Source organism: Octopus bimaculoides, chromosome 30, assembly GCF_046866305.1.
Source record: "Octopus bimaculoides isolate indiv1 chromosome 30, ASM4686630v1, whole genome shotgun sequence".
NCBI lineage: Eukaryota > Metazoa > Mollusca > Cephalopoda > Octopoda > Octopodidae > Octopus > Octopus bimaculoides.
In genome coordinates, this window is record NC_142957.1 from 11,487,488 (window position 1) to 11,494,461 (window position 6,974).

At 42.1% G+C, this 6,974-nt stretch overlaps 1 protein-coding gene across 1 annotated transcript in view; it reads right to left on the bottom strand.

The window, feature by feature from the left end:
• Positions 1–6,974, bottom strand: part of LOC106879595 (sodium- and chloride-dependent GABA transporter ine) — a 111,784-nt gene that overhangs the window by 97,008 nt on the left and 7,802 nt on the right. The window contains exon 3 of the mRNA XM_089345789.1: positions 4,649–4,792. The gene's annotated coding sequence lies outside the window, so the exon portion shown is untranslated. The remainder of the gene's footprint in view (positions 1–4,648; positions 4,793–6,974) is intronic.

Here is a 6,974-nt window from a genome sequence, read left to right on the forward strand (position 1 = left end):
CTGGCAACGGCCACGCTCAAAATGGTGTATTTTATGTGCCACCTGCACAAGAGCCAGTCCAGGGGCACTGGCAACGATCTCGCTCGAAAATCCTACGAAGGCCAGTCAGGCGGTACTGGCAACGGCCACGCTCAAAATGGTGTATTTTATGTGCCACCTGCACAAGAGCCAGTCCAGGGGCACTGGCAACGATCTCGCTTGAAAATCCTACGAAGGCCAGTCAGGCGGTACTGGCAACGGCCACGCTCAAAATGGTGTATTTTATGTGCCACCTGCACAAGAGCCAGTCCAGGGGCACTGGCAACGATCTCGCTCGAAAATCCTACGAAGGCCAGTCAGGCGGTACTGGCAACGGCCACGCTCAAAATGGTGTATTTTATGTGCCACCTGCACAAGAGCCAGTCCAGGGGCACTGGCAACGATCTCGCTCGAAAATCCTACGAAGGCCAGTCAGGCGGTACTGGCAACAGCCACGCTCAAAATGGTGTATTTTATGTGCCACCTGCACAAGAGCCAGTCCAGGGGCACTGGCAACGATCTCGCTCGAAAATCCTACGAAGGCCAGTCAGGCGGTACTGGCAACAGCCACGCTCAAAATGGTGTATTTTATGTGCCACCTGCACAGGAGCCAGTCCAGGGGCACTGGCAACGATCTCGCTCGAAAATCCTACGAAGGCCAGTCAGGCGGTACTGGCAACAGCCACGCTCAAAATGGTGTATTTTATGTGCCACCTGCACAAGAGCCAGTCCAGGGGCACTGGCAACGATCTCGCTTGAAAATCCTACGAAGGCCAGTCAGGCGGTACTGGCAACGGCCACGCTCAAAATGGTGTATTTTATGTGCCACCTGCACAAGAGCCAGTCCAGGGGCACTGGCAACGATCTCGCTCGAAAATCCTACGAAGGCCAGTCAGGCGGTACTGGCAACGGCCACGCTCAAAATGTTTTATTTTATGTGCCACCCGCACAAGAGCCATATTTACCAAAATTACATAAAAACATTTTGAAATACTAAAGAGTAAATTTATGCAATAAAATCGCCATTGGCTTCAACCACGGCCTCCAGACCACTTCGGAATCTCCTGTAACTCTTCTGGATGGTCTCCTTGTTTAAGTTGGTGAATGCTGCCATAATCCTTGCCTGCAGTTCATCTTTGGTGTTACAAGGACATTTGTTGGTCTCTCGTTCAACTGTGCCCCACACATAATAATCAAGGGGGTTGCAGTCTGGGGAGTTAGGCGGCCAGATGTTAGGGGTGATGTGGTTGCAGTGCTGTTTTTTTCTCACATACAGTGCCCAACTGACCCTACTATACTGTGTAGTTGACAAAATCAAAAACAAACAATGCACATGTGCAAAATTAAAAACATAAAAATGGCGACAATTTACCCATCGCGCCCTGTATATATAGGTGTACACACTCACACATATCACAAACATATATAGATAAATATACATCTATATAAAGATGCTTACCGTAAATCCTCGAGTATAGTCCGCAGGGGATTTTTAGGGGGCTCTACCTCTGAAAAACCTAAACTTTGTGTATAATACGCACTCCTTCTCTAACTTGAGTCAAGGAGGTCTATATAACGTCCTTGGTTTGTAAACATATATACGGTAACGTCCTTGGGCATTGCGAGCCAATTGAATGGGGTACCACGGTCACCAGATTTAACTGCCATGGACCTTTTCTTCTGGGGTTACATTAAATCCCTTGTGTATTCTGAAAAGATTCGTGACCAAGGACATCTTCTTCAAAGAATTGTTGAAACATGTGAACAAGTCGACAGCAATGAAGAATTATTTGAGAGGGTTCATTGCAATTTCAAATTCCATATGAACACTTGTTTAGAGTTGCATGACCAACACTTTGAACATTTGTTATGGATTACCTACTCCATTGTGGAGGTGCAATGGCCCAGTGGTTAGGGCAGCGGACTCGCGGTCGGAGGATCACGGTTTCGATTCCCAGACCGGGCGTTGTGAGTGTTTATTGAGCGAAAACACCTAAAGCTCCACGAGGCTCCGGCAGGGGATGGTGGCAAACCCTGCTGTACTCTTTCACCACAACTTTCTCTCACTCTTACTTCCTGTTTCTGTTGTGCCTGTAATTCAAAGGGGTCAGCCTTGTCACACTCTGTGTCACGCTGAATATCCCCCGAGAACTACGTTAAGGGTACACGTGTCTGTGGAGTGCTCAGCCACTTGCACGTTAATTTCACGAGCAGGCTGTTCCGTTGATCGGATCAACTGGAACCTTCGATGTTGTAAGTGACGGAGTGCCAACAACAAACCTACTCCATTGCTAATAAAGCATACTTAATATCTCACATGGTGTGTGACTTTGTGGCCAGCCTGTACAATTATCAGGTCATATAAACACAAGGAGATACAATCACTCTCTCTCTCTTTCTCTCGCTATCACACACACATGCACTCTTGCAAGTTTTTGATCAGCCCAAGGCTACTGTAGAAAACACTTGCCCAAGGTATTGCAAGTCTGGGGCTAAAATGGAAATCACGGGGTTTCCACAAAGTGAAATACTCAACCACACATGGATAGAGATAAATAGACAGACATATAGATAGGTTACAGAGATAGAAATAAACATAAAGAGAGACAAACAGGTAGATAGACAGAAATAGACAGACAGATACGTAAACAGAGAGAGAGAGAAAGAGAGACAGACAGACAGAAAGGTAGATAGATAGAAGGACAGACAGGCAGATAGATAGATAAAGATAGGTAGTCAGGTAGACAGACAGATACGTAAACAGAGAGAGAGAGAGATACAGACAGAAAGGTAGATAGACAAAAATAGAGATAGAGATAGACAGACAGAGATAGAGTGAGATATCATCCTAGATACCCTATGTCTGAATAAAAGACAGGATGGTCAAAGCTGGAACATCTTAGACCATAGGTTTGCTAGATCAAGACTGACCTGTGGCTAAACGACAAGGAAGGACACATTAAATAATGTAGTCCTAGATGTGCTATGTCTGAAATAAAAGATACAGTGAACATAATCGGAACATTTGTAGCCAGGTCTGTTATATGTCTTGTCCTGGACGCTAAAGAAATAACGCACGAGTGAAAAACAGTAACAGCAATTGAAACAAGAGAAAACTTTATAATAGCAAAAAATATATATAAATATATTTACATTTATTAAATAATTTAGTTTCTCTTTTTTAATTAATATCTTTTTTTTAAAAAGAGAATCTTAATTTTTTTTTGTTTGTTTTGTTTTTGTAAATAAAAAGTTTTCAGTTTTTATAGTGAGTTCTATCAGCAACATTAGTGGTGGTGGTGGTCACCGAAAGCTGTCCTAAGCCCCGTATGCTCCGGCTGTTGGCCAAAAGGGTCTGCTGCTGTCGTTGCTTGAAAAATTTCACCACATCGGGGGACCGTAACAGCCTGAGCTTCTTCTGTGAGAGCACCTCGTCAAGCAGGCTCGGAGTTAAGCTGTACTCACTGACGACGGGCTCGTTAAACGAGGCATGGGTCTCCTTCACCATCAGGGAAGGGTGCGGGTGCAGTTGGGGTGGCAAAGGGGGAGGTGGCGTTACGGTCGACGTGTCCAGGCTCGTCGTTGATGAAGGCCGACTCTCGCCCCCTGTACTCACCACAGCTGCGCTAGGGGTCAGCGCTACTGAAGTCTGACCGCCTTTCATTTCTTTCTGAGCATCCTGTCTGCTCGTCGAGCTCTTACGTGGTTGCTTCTTACTACTCGCATTAGATACAGTGGTGGCGCTGGTGTTGGTGGTCGCTGTTGTCATCACTGTCGTCGCAGCCACAGACTCGGTGATTCGGACCTTGTCCGACGAAGACGACGTGGAGCCAGACCCCATCTTGGAGCCAGTGGCTGGATTCCCCTTACGTTTGACACGCCTGCGTTTCGAACCAGCGACAGCTGGCTTCGCAACACTGGGCAAAAGTACCTCAGAGTCTGGCATTTCCTCCTCGCTATCCATGAATCCAAAATGTTGTACAACTGTTTGATTGATATCCAACTAAGAAACACATATACCTTCTCATAATAATAACATTATCATTTCTTATATAGTCCGTTCAAACCCCACCAAAATCAACTTCGTCTTTTATTATTTCAGGGTGAAATAAATAAGTACCAGTAGAATTCTGGGGTTGATGGAACTGACTTTCTCTCTCCCCACAAATTGTAGGCCTTACACCAAATTTGAGATCAACATCATTATTATTATAATTATTTCTCCTGGTTTCATGTTCTCAGTTCAAATTATATTGAGGTCAGCTTTGCTTTTCGTCCTTATGGGGTTAATAAACCAAGTTGCAGTCCAGCATTGGGGTGGGGTGGGGGGGTCGTCAATGTAATCAACTAGTCCTTCCCCACAAAATTTCAGGCCTTGTGCCTATAGTAAAATGGATTATTATATGTTAGAATCATTATTATTATTATTATTATTATTATTATTATATTCTTTTTCAGAATTTATAAAATGAAAGAAATGAATTAATTTCTAAATTAAAAAATTTTTTTTTCAAAAATAAAGAAATTTGAAAAGAAAAGAAAAAGTTTAAAAAATGCAATAAAAGCAAACATTTCAATTCTCCAAAACCTATAATTAACTCGTTAAGAAATTTCAAAATTTGCCAATTACCGATATTTATCACTTTTTTTTTTTTTATTGGCGATATATTTAATTATTTTGTTTGGTCGCCACAGCAACGGTCAATAACTTTCTTGGACGACGATGATGATGATGATGATGACCACAGCAACCAGTGGCCAAAGCAAGCAGGACCTGAAACACACACAAAAAAAAAAAAATTAATTTAAACTAATAATAAAGCAGGAGTGGTTGTGTGGCAAGGAGCTTGCTTCCCAACCACATGGTTCTGGGTTCATCCCCACTGTGTGGCTGGGCTCAGTCCCACTGTGTAGCTATTCAACAAAAAGGGAGCCATAGAATAAGTACGAGGCTTGGAAAAAAAAAAAGTTCTGGGGTTGATTTATTCAACTAAGACCCTTCAATGCAGTGCCCCAGCATGACCACAATCAAAGTAGAGGATAAAAACAGAGTATATTGCTAATTAAGACTGTAATTATTTCACTCGATTAACAAAGCAGAAGGTGTTTGCTAGTCAAGATTGGCAGGAAGTTCTTTGAGTCAGGTACCTTGGACTGTGACACCCTAGCAGGCGAGACATTGGGAAGGGAGTAGGGGACATTGAGAAGGAAGGACTTACCTGGGGCTAAACAACGATAACAAAGGACATGTTAAATAATGTAGTCCTAGACACACTATGCCTGAATAAAAGACAGGATGGTCACAGCTGGAACATCTTTGATCATAGGTCTGCCTGGATCAGGACTGACCTAGGGCTAAACAACAAGAACAAGGAAGGACACATTAGATAATGTAGTCCCAGATACACTATGCCTGAATAAAAGACAGGATGGTCACAGCTGGAACATCTTTGATCATAAGTCTGTCTGGATCAGGATTGACCTGGGGCTAAACAACAAGAACAAGGAAGGACACATTAGATAATGTAGTCCTAGATACACTATGTTTGGATAAAAGACAGGATGGTCACAACTAGAACCTTTCATCATAAGTCTTCTACATCATTAATGACCTGGGGCTAAACAACAAAGAAGGCACATTAAATAACGTAGCCCTAGATACACCATGTCTGAATAAATGACAGGATGATCATAGGTCTGCTGGATCAGGATTAACCTGGGGCTAAACAAGGAAGACAAAAGATAAGGGAGTCCAAGATATACGAAGTTTGAATAAAGCTAGCATTATGTTGGCGGCACAAGGGACATAACTCCTTCCCTTTTATTGAATAGATTTGTTAATGAGGCAAGGGACATAACGAAGCTACATTACCATACATTGTTGTTCACTCTTTGACAGTTAAGCAGACAAATAGATAGATAGATAGACAGAGATAGATAGATAGATAGATAGATAGACAGATAGATGTGATAGATAGATAGACAGAGATAGATTGCTAAGTTACAGGGACCTCGACACATCAACATCAGTTGTCAAGTGATAGTGGGTGGGGGCAAAAACACACACACACACAGATATATATATATATGCGCGTGCGCGTATTTAAATTTTTTCCATATTCCTTCCCCAGCAAAGTTGTTTTACGCCTGTTACAATAATTTTTTAAAATTTATTTTTGAGCTCGGGTCAAACGCTTTATTTTAACCCCTTTTTATTACCTTAAAAAGTTGTTTCTGGATTATATTTTTTCATGTAAAAGTTGTGCAACAACTGATACATTCCGTTGTGCAATTTGTTTGCACGGGAAATCTGCCCTTTGTGGCGAATTTTCCCGATTTTTGTAAAATTATTTTCGGCTTTTCTTAGCCATTTTTTCGTTTTGAGAAATGGCGTCTTGAAGCCAAGCAGACGAACTCATAACGAACGCCGGTCTCCATAGCAACTCTTTCTATGCCAGAGAGAATGAGCGTGCGTGCGCGTGTACTCTTTTACCCGTTTCAGGCATTTGACTGCGGCCATGCTGGAGCACCACCTCGAAGTGTTTTAGTTATAGCCTGGTACTTATTCTAATAGTCCGTTTTGCCCAACCGCTAAGTAGCATGGACGTAAACACACCAACACTGGTTGTCAGGTGGTGATAGAGGAACGGACACAAACCCATTAGATAGATAGGTGGACAGATAGAAAGATAGGTAGGTAGATAGATAGATAGATAGATAGATAAGCAGATAGATAGATAGATTAATATATAAAAAGACAGAAAGAAAGAAAGAAAGATAGATAGATAGATAAATAGACAGAAAGAAAGATAGATAGATAGATAGATAGATAGATAGATTAATATATAAATAGACAGAAAGAAAGAAAGATAGATAGATAGATAAATAGACAGAAAGAAAGATAGATAGATAGATAAATAGACAGAAAGAAAGACAGATAGATAGATAAATAGACA